We start from the raw sequence: 14,850 nt of genomic DNA, 5'->3' as shown, positions 1-14,850 counted from the left end.
CCTCACAATATGCTATGTTTTGAGTTTTGATCGAAATGTTCCACGCGTGAAGCGCGCATTATCGTCCAGCATACTACATCTTGAAATTCCAGGAAACGTTCCTTGTATTGGTTTCTTTCCATACGCACGCAAACGCTTGAAACTCTCCCAAATCGTCGTTCACTGATGACGCATGTTCACCTGGGTGTTCCAATTGAAGCATACGCGCTTCTAATAGCGAATTTCTTCATTCCACTGGGTTTGTGCCAGTTTTATTATGCAAAAATTAACTTTGAAACGTCAGGAACATACTATAACATGAGCCGTTGCGGAAAAGAGTGGTCAATAAACCATTTTTTCCAAAAATGAGTTTTTTGCAATCATCACATTTACTCAAAAACTGTACTTGGGCGATTATAAAAATTTCAAATAATCATACTTTAAAGCTGATTTAAACTATGTTGAAATTCGTCTGAAACAGAATAGCCATTTTTTTCGGAACAGAGTGGTCTATGTACATAGGTCGGTATAACATCATGTGCCATGTAACATATAACATGTTACATGTGATATGTAATACGTAACATGCCTCATTTGAATTGTAACATGTTATATGTGATATAACATGAATATGTAACATTTTCAGTAACATGTAATTTGTAACATGATACATTACATTTAATGTCTACTGTGACATGGACATATTATGTGTATTATGTAGTATGCGATTTTGAACGAGTTAAATTGTTTTCTTTGTTAAAAGATTTTTCGAAAATTTCTTCTCCCAAAAATTTGCTCGATGGCACATAGACCACTCTGTTCCACAACGGCTTACATATACCTGGCAATGCTTAATGTTTTTGTCCCAGTAAAGTGTACGTCCTTAATGGAAGCCGATTGATTATCGACTATTTGGTGGGGTTTGTTTGCTATTATAGTAGTTATTAATCCCAGAAAGTTAGTCTGCGTCAATTTGACTCTTCGCTGTTAGTGACCTTGCTCTATTTTTTTTCTCTAAATAATGCGAATCTGTTCTCATTTTTTAACAACTAAATTCTGTGTCAATATCGTAATTAACACTCATTGGAAATTTATAGACAAAAACTGGCATTTTCAATGATTTAAAAGTCATGCGTCAATTTTCCATTAAAATAGGATTATCTTTCCAGGGTTAACATGCAATTGTAATTATAACCATTCATGGAAACACCTAATACTTATCTAATCTAATAACTTATCATATATCTTGAGTAAAAACGAAAAATTTATATGAAAAAGAAAACGCATTCTGTTTATTCGCAGGAAAAAAAAAACAAACCAGTTTGGAAAATCATTCAAAAGTATCCTTATCAATAAAACTAATCTTATTAAAAACATGAAACGCTCAAATGTTCCTGTAAGTAACTTGTTTGTTTGGTTACTATGAATAATATAGCCAGATGAATTCCGCAGTTCTAGATATTTGTTGATTTTCAACGCTCCTGTGCATTGTTTATTATTTGTCACATACTGTCGATAAACTGTAAGCACACCGGTAACCGATCTGCAAGAGTAGAATAAGACATACATTTTAAATATCGAATACAATTATCATTACCTTCTCGAAAAAATGTCCCTTCCTTTTCAGTCAATGGTTTAACAAACAACTAAATCAACACATCCCTTTAATCGTTCTAGTTTTGGATTCCGACAGCCGATGGGCTTTGAATGATGACTGGTCGGTTGATTCGATAATGTTTGTCCTGCTTGCCGCCTCCACTTCCACTGGAGTCAAGATCTTCATTTTTATTTCAAACCGTTAAATACAGAAGAACTTATTCAAATTTTTAAATCCTTGAAAAGAATGACGAGAAAACTTTTGTAATCAATTCGGTAAGATGGATTAGACAGAATTGGACAACATGAATGAAAAAAGTGTAAACAACTTTTTGACAGGTTCTTATCGTTTTTTGTTTGAGGCTCGCGTAGAAACGAGAAGAAGAATATTCATTACGTTCATTTTTCGTCGAGCAGTTTGACAGGGAAAAGTACGGGGTACTGTGGGGCAACGTGCACCAAAAAAAAAAATCGCCAGTGTTACGTATGTCTTATGTGGGCGAACCACATACATAAGACATACGTAACACCACATACATAAGACATACGTAACACTCAGGAAGAAATCTTCCAAAAAAGTTGGTACAAAATGAACTACTCGAAAGTACCAACCTCTGTAAAAAAAAACCTCTGTTTGAGTTGTTTTTGAAGGCAGTGTACCTGCGCAGCCCTGCATTTGTCTCGTTCCTACTCGAAAAATGCTGCATTGATTTTGTAAATAACTGTTTGACAGTTCCTTATGGGATTTTCTTTGGGGCTCGATAAGGCCGAGAAAAAGAAAATTCATTTTGTTCATTATTTATCGAGCAGTTTGACAGGGCGAGGTACGGAGTACTATGGGGCAACGTGTACCAGAAACAAACGCCAGTGTTACGTATGTCTTATGTATGTGGGCGAACTGTCATTGTAGCGATTTCGAGCAGATTTCGAGCAGTTTTAAATCTTGATTTAAAGAGCGAAGGACAACGATGGAATTCTTTTTTAAATCACGTATTACTCAGAAAATGCAGATCTTTCAGATGATATAAAAAACTGATATAGCTAAACAACCCAATTGTAGAGTCCTCTGTAGGACTCTAGCAGGACTTGTGATAATCCGCATAATCAATAAATATAAACGAATGATAATCCATATGGTTTAACGATAGCCCATACAGTCGTGACTATATCCCGAACTAGTTGTAGGCACGTTTTATGGTTATTGATTATGCGGGAAATTTTACGATAAAATACCGCGGCACAAATACTGGACGTGCGGTCAGAGGGACCACACGGAATCACTTCTAATTACCGATTGAAATATGATTTACATCATATTTCAATCGGTAATTACATTTTATTTAAAAAAAAGAGCAAAAGAGTTAAAATGCGCTCATTTAAAAACGCATAAAATAGTGTCGTGACAGTAGAAAAAATAACTTCAATCGGGATTGAATCTCCGAATATGTATTGAATATGTTGACCACTGTGGTCAGACCACAGCATCAACGCCAACCTCTTTCAGTAACACTGATTCGATATTGAGGAGAGCTAGGTTTGGTAAACGGCTGGGCAGTGCGTACCAACAGTACATCCGTACTGTAACAGTAAATCGCTTAACACCCCGGGTGCCGACTGGATTCTACTGGATCAGCTAGAACCCCGCCACTTCGACATCGTTGCGCTCCAGCATCTTTTCCGGAAAGGAAAGAAGGTAGGGTGTGTTTGTGGCCGCAGGGCACAGTACTACCAGAGCGGTGGCACAACCATTGAACTAAGTACCAGTTTTATAGTGCTGGGCAAGATGCAGACTCGTGCGATCAAGTGGCAGGCGATCAGCCACAGGTTGTGTTTGTTGAGAATAAAAGACCGTTTCTACAACTATAGTATTCTCAATGTGCACTGCCCTCACGAAGGACGACCCGATATATAGAAAGGAACGTTCCACGCACAGCACGAGTCACTACAACGGCTTTCATCTGATTGGTAAGGTAAGTGAAAGAGCTAGGTTTGAGAATTTTTTGAAGTTGAATACTTCTCTCAGGAAGTTCGGCTACATAGGGATGTGAAATGAAAATCTAAAACCGAAAAAAGTGAAAAATATGTCCAATTTCAAATGCTAATAAATCGGTTAGTATTCGATGGATTTCCTTCGTTCTTGCAGCAATAGATTGGAAAATCTTCTAAGATTCTTCCCAAAATAAGATAGTTGTAATTTTATTATTCACACTATTGTACTATTGAAAATAGTCGAGCCTTGTCAAAATGAAAAATTCGACCACTGATTGGTCGTTATATGCTTGCTTCCCAAGCACGGTCGACAGGATCATATACCTTGCAATTGAAAACATGCTATTTGGCCTATATAAGAGCCTGTTTCAGCCGGAGCCACTCATAACAGTTCTAGACAGCGACAACAGCAGTCGTCTTTCCTTAGCAGCAGCGCTAGCCCTGTGGTTGGTCACCATATCTCAGGAGCAGCGCGGTTTTTCTCAGCGTGTGTCGCCAGACAGCCATTATTCCCCCCGTGTTGGGGCAGCATGATGATTGCCATCAGGAAATCCAATTTCGGAAATCAAAATGCCTTTTTTAAGGCAAATAAACAAGTCATTGAGAGTTAATATTTTTTGTCAACGCAAGCAAGCATTCTGTGTTGCATCCTAGCAATTCAAATTTGTCGCACCCGTCTAATTTACTGAATGTGAAATAGCTTCCACAGTGCATGTTGTCCGTGTATCTTAATTTCCTCAATGTTAGGGCAGCTCAAAGGTTGTAATTAGCAACCGATTTTGAACCGCAACATGCTTTTTTCAAGGCAAATAAAGAAATGATTGAAGGTTAATAATTTTCTGGCATCAACACAAGCAGACATTCTGTGCGGGATGCAATCAAATTCTGTTGTAGTTGTCTAGTTTTCACTTTATTTAGTAAACCCCCCACTGTAGGGGCAGCGCAAAGGCTGCGATCAGCATAACCGACATTGAATAATAAACTGCCCTGTTAGAACGCATTCACAAAAGCAGTTAGTTCTACTATGCAGAGCTAATATGAAGTCGATTCAATCAATCAGCATAAACAGAATTTCGTCGTCTCCCAGCTGCCAAGTTGCAACATGATGCAACACGCAACAGCAAGCAAACGAAATCGCTTGATGTTACAAACCGCAATTAGATACGGGTTAAAACCGTTGCGTGTGTGAGAGCACCATCGGTGTTTATTCAGTCGATACAAAAATCAAATGCGAATTGTGGAATAATTCGTCTAAAGAATATAAGGAAATGGTAAACCTGAACTGAAAGGCGTGGCCTATTACGTAGCACCCTTCGGCTATAAAAGAGTGTTTCTGGGAAAACTAGCTACATTCATTAGTCGGAAGGTGAACTGGATGGACCGTCCACAACGTTGACAGCAGTAACAGCAGATATCGGCACTCAGCAGTAACAGACCATAGCAGCCGGTTGCGCCTGTGGTTGCCTTCAAATTAAACAAATCGCTTGCCCTGTGGTTGCTCATCACGTCTCAGGAGCAGCGCGGTTTTTCTCAGCGTGTGTCGCCAGACTGCCATTATTCCCCCCGTGTTGGGGCAGCATGAAGATTGCCATCAGGAAATCCAATTTTGAACATCAAAATGCTTTTTTCAAGGCAAATAAACCAGTCATTGAAAGTTAATAATTTTTGTCAACGCAAACAAGCATTCTGTGTTGCATCCTAGCAATTTAAATTTGTCGCACCCGTCTAATTTACTGAATGTGAAATAGCTTCCACAGTGCATGTTGTCCGTGTATCTTAATTCCCCCAATGTTAGGGCAGCTCAAAGGTTGTAATTGGCAACCGATTTTGAACCGCAACATGCTTTTTTCAAGGCAAATAAAAAAATAATTGAAGGTTAATAATTTTCTGGCATCAACACAAGCAGACATTCTGTGCGGGATGCAATCAAATTCTGTTGTAGTTTTCTAACTTTCACTTTTTTTAGTAAACCCCTCACTGTAGGGGCAGCGCAAAGGCTGCGATCAGCATAACCGACATTGAATAATAAACTGCACTGTTAGAACGCATTCACAAAAGCAGTTAGTTCGACTATGCAGAGCTAATATGAAGTCGATTCAATCAATCAGCATTAACAGAATTTCGTCGTCTCCCAGCTGCCAAGTTGCAACATGATGCAACACGCAACAGCGAGTCAACGGAATCGCTTGATGTTACAAATCGCAATAAGATACGGGTTAAAACCGTTGCGTGTGTGAGCGCACCATCGGTGTTTATTCGCTGGATACAAAAATCAAATGCGAATTGTGGAATAATTCGTCTAAAGAACATTGGGAAATGGTAAAACTGAACTGAAAGGCGTGGCCTATTACGAAGCACCCTTCGGCTATAAAAGAGTGTTTCTAGGAAAACTAGCTACATTCATTAGTTGGACGGTGAGCTGGATAGACCTCCACAACGTTGACAGTAGTAGCAGCAGATATCAGCACTCAGCAGTAACAGAATATAGCAGCGGGTTGCGCCTGTGGCTACCTTCAAATTAAACAAATCACTTGCCCTTTGGTTGGTCACCACGTTCCAGGCCTCTGCCTGAGACCGAACGCCAACGCGAGCGATCGGGCGAGATTTTTGCCGTCCATCAGCCGGCACTTCCTCTAATGGAAAAGTTGGATCATTATGTTCAGAAGAATATTACTGTCGGTAATATTACAGAGATGCGATTGCATTATATCCGATATGGAATTGAACAATTGTTCTTTTGAGGACAAATAAAACACTTATTTTGAAGAATTAATAGTTTTGGGTACCAGTATGGTAACAGCCTCAGCGGTAGGTGCAGCCGGCACTTCCATGAGGCCGATGTTATAAGGAAGTAAATGGAAGCGGCACGGCGAAACAGTTCGGGTGTGCTTAGACGCGCGTCATTTTTCGTTGTTGATATTATTCCCCACATGAAACGAGGCGCTTTCGTACGATAGCGGCGGTATTAGCGGTAGATGCATTTGCTAACACTTACTCCAGTAAAGCCGTGTCTAATTTTCAATGTGAAAACACCTTTCTATTGTGTTGGCCGTGCGCATTAGGCCTCTGCCAGGCTAAACGCGAAAAGCGGCGCGAACCGATTCGCCCGGTCGTAGGTTAACGTACAGCCGTAAGTAGAGCTGTGTAAAAGTATTCTACTTCAACCTTGCGGTCGTGGCTTTGCACACAACCCTCCTGTGGTTTTTTTTAAAAACACATCCCGAAGATATCCATATGTAACTGGCTCAGGTCGGTAGGATTCTTCTTAATCAAAATTAGTGAAAAGTGTTAGTTGATTCGCCCGCTGACTGGCAGATACGAGAGAAAATCGTCACCCGCTAGAAGGCATCTTTAACAGGATATTAAGGACTTGCGACGGATCACAAACACTGGATCACCGGAACCGCGGCTAAGAGATCTACACCCCCAAGGCGACGGCAACCAACATATTTTGAACCAACTTACCGCGAACCTAATCGTAAGTAGAGTGAAAATAAACATAAGAAACTTTATAAAATTAAATATTACGGCGCAGTCGAATAATTGCAACAATCAAGTGCATGTTTACACGGAAAATGTCCGAAGAAATTCAAAATAAAATTGATGAGCTGTTGGCTCAATTAGAACAACAGCGTTTAAAAATAGTGAGTTTAGAGGCAGCAGTAGCCTCAAATAGTACACATATTTGTCAAACAGTGCCTGTAGATCCGGTAGTGACAGAAACAGTGACAAGGTTCGATGCATCGCGCGTGCCCGATGCCATTAAATTGATCGCGCCATATGGCTTCGTAGCCGCAAGGTTACAGAGTCCGCTTTGATAAGCGAGTGGTCGTGGGTTCGAATCTTAGTAGAATCAAGCCATTTGGTTGTCAAAGGACTTTAACATTGGTTCATCCTCAGGCTCTCCACTACATCCCCTTCCTTCAAGCTGAATTCTATAGTACCCTTGCTGACTTTCATCCTAACAAAAAAGTCCCTCTTATAATAAAACTGTTCTGGGTAACGTATAATAGTTCTCTTCAGGGAATTGTAATTATGACGCGGTCTTGGCTGGAGGAACGAGGTTTCGATACGACTCCTTTCTCTTGACAAAAATATAAGTCCTACTTATAATAAACCTGACCAGAGGTGAAGCTTTGAGTGCCTCTTCAGGGAATTGTGATTGTGACGCGGTGTTGGTAGGAGGAACGAGGTTTGATAAGACTCCTTCCTCTTGACAAAATAAGTCCTTCTTATAATAAAACTGATTTCAGAAATACTTACCCTCTACAGGGAATTTTAATTGGCGATATTGGCACGAGGAACGAGGTTTCGATAAGACTCCTTCCTCTTGACATAATAAGTCCCTCTTAGAATAAACCTGGCCAGAGAGGAACGTTAGGTGTAGCCTCAGTTCAGGCAATTGTAATTTGGCGATATTGGTAGGATAGAAAAGAGGCTCGGTATAGTAGAGCAGTAAGCTTGAAATGTAAGGGTAAACTCTCACACACAAGCACGGATATAAATAAAAAAAGCGTATCATTCACTTCAATAGTGATACTGCCAATAATATGAAGTGCGGAGTACAAAAAACCCCTGGGCAATATAACAATAGATCAAAATGTCTCTGGTCGCAGTGATGAGTCCACACAGAGAAAAAAAAATGGCGGCGATCCGAAAACCCTTTCCTCGTGGTTGGCATGAGTCGAAAGTAAACTGCTGTTTGCCAAAAAACTGTGCCCCACACCAGAACACGAAGCAGCTGCTATACCCTTATGGTACAGCATCATTCGTGATAAGGTAATAGACCGAGCTAATGACGTGCTAGTTCAAAATCATACAAACACTGAATGGGGCGAAATAAAGAAAACGTTAGAGGAATATTTTGGTGACGAAAGATTTGTGCAGTTTAATAACAAAAATTAATTACTTACAACAAGATTCAAAAAGTATTGAAGAATTTTATAGTGAATGTCGAGAGCTTTTAGCCGACATCACGGCCAAAATTATGCTCCATCGGGAGATGCGAATTTGCGCAAAAACCCTGGCGGAGAACTATGAATGCATGATTACGAACGCATTCATAGATGGATTGAATGAACCGTACTCGACAGAGTTGCCAACAAAATTTTCAATTGAACTGGAAGATTGCTGAAGAAAAAACTGGAAAAAACTGGACTCCGAATAAATTTACAAAATACCGAAAAAATAAATTGTGAGAGTGCTTCTCTGTGATGGTTATTGAATCCAATATAAGTTTTAAATACAGCAACTTCGAGCCTACATTTTTTTGAAATTGTAAACTGAAAATTTTCATTTACAGGAGCAAAATTTTAAATTGCGCAACCAGTTTATCGCAAAATCAAGAAAATGAAGCTTTTTTAATTGATGCAACATTTTCTTACGTCACATCTGTGTATTCGATCAATTTTAAACTGCTACGCAACTGAAATTAATTTGAAGAATACCGCCTATATATAATATCTTTGAGATAGATTGTTTCTATTTTTATATAACATTAACCCATCATTGCCATTATTTTTTTTCTTCATGATCTGATCACACCTATTTGTTGGTTTCAGAATAAAGCTGAACTTACTTGTCTTTCTATTTCAACCATGCACAACACATCCTGAGTTTGGCCGTGTTTCGTGCGAGAAGATACAACACTGAAAATGCTGCTTATCAAACCACAAAATTTACGTTCTAAATATATTTCCAAACCAGTCGGAGCTTGAGTGTCCAAAAAATCTGGATAAAACTGGCAGATATACAGAAAAACTGGAAGATTTTGGGATTAAACTGTTTGACTGGATCACTTGAAAAAAACTGGAAAAACCCAGTTTAAACTGGAACATTGGCAACTCTGCTCGACGCTCACTAGAACGTCGCGTCCAAAAAGTTTAAACGAAGCACGCCAAAGCGCTGTCTATCAATTCGACGCGGATTAACGGAAGAAAGAGAAAAAATCCAAAGCAACTTTCAAACTTACACCACAACAGAACAATTGGCAGATCAATAAGTACCCCGATCAGAATGTTAGGAAATTTCCTTCAAATAATTCCCGACCGCAAGATCAAACCCCAGCCGCACCAACAAACTTCAGACCCCAATTTTATAATTCAACCTTCAGACCACAATTTAATCAAAATGTCCCAAGACCACCATATAATAATTTTCCCACCAGACCGGTACCTAACCAACAGCACGCACTTCCCGGCATAAAACCCGACCCATCAGGTCAAATGCGACAAAACGGTTCTAGGCAAATCACTCTATACCAAAAGCCTCAGATTAACACGCACGAAACAGACACATCGAATGAAGATCAGTTCGGTGAGCCATACGTTACAGACACACAGACGGAAGACTCATTTACCGACGACCCGAACCAACAACAGGAAGTTATTGGCGACGAATCAAATTTTCATTTAGCACAACCCCCACAACAAGAGGAGTGACTAACAATTTTTTACCCTTTTTAAAATTTGGAGCCTTTAAGTTTCTCATCGACACCGGTGCCAATAAAAATTATATCTCTCCAAAATTAGTCCCAGCAAGTTGTATAAAAATAGGAACAAATCAAAAAATCGAAAACATAAACGGAGAATACCTGGTAAACAAATATGCTTTTCTCAACCCTTTCTTGCATCACGACAAAACACTCCCAAACCAAAAATTTTTCTTATTTGAGTTTCACGACTATTTTCATGGATTAATAGGGTACAAAACGCTGCGATCATTGGGTGCTGTAATTGATACAGCAAACGACAGTTTAAAAATAAAAAACCTCTCAATACCGCTCAATAAAAAATATCCCAATTATATATATTCAAGTGAATTCTAACAAAATCAAACCCATTATCATACCAGCTTCAGGACTCGATGGCGATTTCTTTCGAAATTGAATTGCTGCCGAGAATTCACATTCCTTCTGGATTATACAAATGCTCAGACCACAAAGCAAGGGTCTATGTTCATAAATGCGATGATGTCTCCAGAGAACTGAATATTTGCGATGTGTTGAACATTGAGATAAATAATTTCGAGACATTTGTCCATAGTAACAGCCTTGTTAGCAAAAATAAACTTCTCGACGATCAACTTAGGCTTGATCAGTTAAACTCAGAAGAGCGAAACTTTTGAACGTTCTTCATAAATACGAAGATATTTTTTATACCGAAAACAATAAATTAACTTTCACCAGTGCCATTCACCACGGAATAGCAACCAAAGATGAGCTTCCCGTGTATGCAAAATCTTACCGTTACCCCTTTTGCCATAAGGAGGAAGTACAGCGGCAAATCATGAAAATGTTAGACCAAGGTATCATTCGTCCTTCGAATAGCCCCTGGTCATCCCCAGTATGGGTAGTGCCGAAGAAGTTAGACGCTTCCGGTCAACGAAAATGGAGGTTGGTAATCGAATACCGAAAGTTAAATGAGAAAACTGTGGACGATCGATACCCCATCCCGAATATTACCGACACTCTCGACAAGTTGGGAAAATGTCAGTATTTTACAACCCTCGATTTAGCCTCCGGGTTTCATCAAATCGAGGTGAAGAAAAAGGACATTCAAAAGACAGCCTTCAGTGTCGACGGCGGACACCATGAGTTTGTCCGAATGCCTTTTGGGTTAAAAAATGCACCGGCCACGTTCCAAAGAGTGATGGATAATGTCCTCAGGGAACATATTGGCAGAATTTGCTTGGTGTATATGGATGATATCATCATCTTTTCCACCAGTCTTCAAGAACATTTATTAAACCTTTCGAAAATTCTTGAAACTTTACGCAGATACAATCTCAAAATTCAGATTGATAAATGCGAGTTTCTTCGAAAGGAGGTAGCTTCTCTCGGACATATAGTAACTCCCGAGGGAGTCAAGCCTAACCCAGAGAAAATCAAAGCTATCAAGGAATGGCCTTTGCCGAAAAACGAAAAGGAACTAAAAGGGTTTCTTGGAATAATCGGTTATTATAGAAAATTTATCAAAGACTTCGCAAAAATAGCGAAGCCAATGACACAGAAGTTAAGAAAAGGAGAGGAAATCAGACACACACATGAGTTTGTCTCTTCCTTTAACCGCTGCAAAAACATTCTCACAAGTAGTCATGTACTACAATATCCCGATTTTTCGAAGCGATTTGTGCTCACTACAGATGCTTCAAATTACGCTCTGGGATCTGTCCTTTCACAAGGCCCTATCGGCCAAGACAAACCCATAGTATTTGCTTCACGCACTCTAACGAAAACCGAGGAGAAATATTCAGCGATTGAAAAAGAACTCCTGGCTATCGACTGGGCGTGCAAATATTTTAGGCCCTATTTGTATGGTCGGAAATTTACCCTATACACCGACCATATGCCTTTAACGTACGCATTAAATTTGAAAACACCTAACGACAGATTGATTCGGATGAAGTTGAGATTGGAAGAGTTCGACTATGATATTCAGTATCGCCCTGGCAAACAAAATGTAGTAGCCGACGGACTCTCGCGAATTCAACACGAAGTAAATGCAAACGAGGCCGAAGCATCATCAGACGCAGCAACAGTGCATTCCGCAGACTCCGACAATGAGAGCCTCATCAAAATGACCGAGTCTCCATTGAACGTCTTCAAAAATCAAATAGTTATAAAAAAGGGAAGTAGCAATAATGAAACATACGAGACAATATTTCCAGGTATACTTAGACGAACCATGGTACGAGAAACATTTGGAGTTCCAGTTGCCATAAAAATATTTCGAGATTTCATGCACCCAACAAGAATGAACTGCATTCTTTGTCCAGAGGAGTGGTTGAACATCCTTCAGATCACATATATGAACCATTTTCACGCGCTAAATCTTTCAAAATTATTCTAACCCAATCAATTCTACAGGACCTTACAACTATCGAAGAACAGGATAACGTTATCGAAGCCACACACGACAGAGTCCATCGTGGAATAGAGGAAAATTACGCAACGATCGTAAGAAAGTTCTATTTCCCCCAGATGAAAAACAGGATCCTCTTGACATCTTGCATGTCGACATTTACATTTCTTCCCCAAATCTTTTCATAACAGCTGTCGACAAACTATCCCGATACGCTATTCTCATACCCATCAAATCCCGCTCAATACCTGATGTTAAAAAAGGTATCACAAAACTTATTACCACTTATGGCACACCAAAATTAATAGTTTGTGATAATGAGGTTGCTTTTAAATCACCAGAAATTCGAGGCCTTCTTCAAAGGCTAAACGTTGAAACTTATTTTACACCTTCCGGACATAGTGAGGTGAATGGCATCGTAGAACGGTTCCATTCAATTCTTGCAGAAATTTTCCTTTGCGTACGACAGAAGTATAATGACATGTCAGCAAAGGAACTGTATAGAATAGCGACTTCATTATACAACGACACCATCCATTCGGCAACTGAATTGAAACCCACCGAGGTGTTTTTTGGAGTCAGAGAAGGCGATGAAAGGCCTTTGAATCTTGAAACCATCTTGGAAAATAGAAACGCGATTTTCGATGACGTCATCAATAAAATTCAAAATTATCAAAATAAAACCAGAGAACACCGAGAGAGAAGAGAAACCACCTCTAATCGAGGGCGAAACTATTTATAACAAAATACAAGGCATAAAAGCTAAACATAGACCAAAATTTAGAAAACAAAAGGTTAAACAGAACAATAGAAAAACTTTCATAGATCAGCGAAACATTAGAATCCATAAAACAAAAATAAAAAGGAAAAGGAAAACTTAGGGATTATTTCGAAACAACCGGTCACAATCAAATACATAGTAATACTAACCCTTACTAATCTCAATAATATTTTGATAATTTCAGAAAACGATGTTAATACTGGTACTACTTACGATAACCGCGAGTCAAGCACAATTTCTAACAATCAATAATTTACACACGAACCCACTGTTGTTGATAAGAGAGAGACCAGGCAAAATTCAAACTGGATTAGTAAAGCTTATTCATCCCATTAACTTGACAATAATTGAAGAAGCAGTTGAGAGCCTGACCAATATTTCCTATCAAAAACTTGTAAAAACTAACCCACTAACAAACGTAATACGACAAAAAATCCAACGACTTTACGCAACATTTTATGGACTAAAACCAAGGAATCATCGGAGCAAGCGATGGAATATGATTGGCACAGCATTCAAGTTTATAGCCGGAACCCCCGACGCAATTGATTTGAGACTTATTAACTAGGGTAGATAATATATTTTGGATATGCATATATTTTGGACTGACTGGGTATATTATCAGTTTTTATTTCGTAATTAAAGCATATAATCTCCATACCAGTATTCTAAACCAATATCTGAACTGTCGTTTCAAGGCTGTATGGGAATATAGACAAAATGTTTCAAAATTACAGAAAAAAATCATAATTTAAAATTTGTTGACTAAAGACTTCCATTTTTCAGTCAAAATCAAGAGGAACAGAGCAAAACCGACTGTACTTCAAGAAGCTATAAATCTGAATAAAACAGAAACACCGTCAAACTAGTTGACTTACCGCACTTCTATTAGGTTAACACACATTTTTGTTTATTTACTACTCTTAGAAAATCATTCAAAACTCTTAAATTTGTACTGTCCAAAATGCATTCAAAAAAATGAGAAGAAATATATTTTGGACATCATTTTGATCTGTGAAACAAAAAAAAAAAACGGCGAATTTCACATTGCCAGGCAAGCGCTTTGTTCATTTTGACAGCTCATTGTTTCACGTCTTTTTCAGATTGAAGTTACCTTGGTGTTATATAATCTCAAAAAGGATTACGCAAAGAAAACCTACTTAGATTTTGAGGCTCTGTGAGTATTTTGAACCCTTATATCACTCCCCTCACTACGCCGCTGCATGTTTTTTTTTTTAAATTGAAAATGAATCGTTCAATTGGTACCACGTAGACACTACATCAACTGGTGGTCAGTATACAAAAAAAGCGTTTGGTAAATAAAAATTTACAGAGCTTATATATATAAGGAGGCACTCGTGCGCGGTAGATTACAGTTGAGGAGGCGGGTGTGGTTGGTGTTGGTCTTGAATGATTCAAATCTTGTCCACGTTGTATATCAATGGTTCCCTACTTTCAAGGGTAAGAAACATTTCATTAAATGCGTTAAAATATAGGAAAAATATCAGATGTTTAAAATATATGCAAGAATATCTCGGGTGTCCAAAATATATGTTGGACAATGTCCACAATATATTTTGCCTGCCTAAAATATATTTAAAATACCTTTCGAAAATTATGTTCTATTAGAAACATCTCCTGATA

At 38.8% G+C, this 14,850-nt stretch overlaps 1 long non-coding RNA gene across 1 annotated transcript; it reads right to left on the bottom strand.

Annotated features, from left to right (window-relative positions):
* Nucleotides 1-1,243: 1,243 nt before the first annotated feature.
* Nucleotides 1,244-1,915, bottom strand: LOC129730243 (uncharacterized). Its single transcript, XR_008728814.1, has 2 exons — nucleotides 1,577-1,915; nucleotides 1,244-1,522 (listed from the first exon to the last, which is right to left on the bottom strand). It is a non-coding gene; the product is annotated as an uncharacterized LOC129730243 (long non-coding RNA).
* Nucleotides 1,916-14,850: the final 12,935 nt, after the last annotated feature.

Source organism: Wyeomyia smithii, chromosome 1 (assembly GCF_029784165.1).
Source record: "Wyeomyia smithii strain HCP4-BCI-WySm-NY-G18 chromosome 1, ASM2978416v1, whole genome shotgun sequence".
Lineage (NCBI taxonomy): Eukaryota > Metazoa > Arthropoda > Insecta > Diptera > Culicidae > Wyeomyia > Wyeomyia smithii.
Note: the sequence above shows the minus strand (reverse complement) of the source record. Positions and strands in the feature narration are given on the sequence as shown.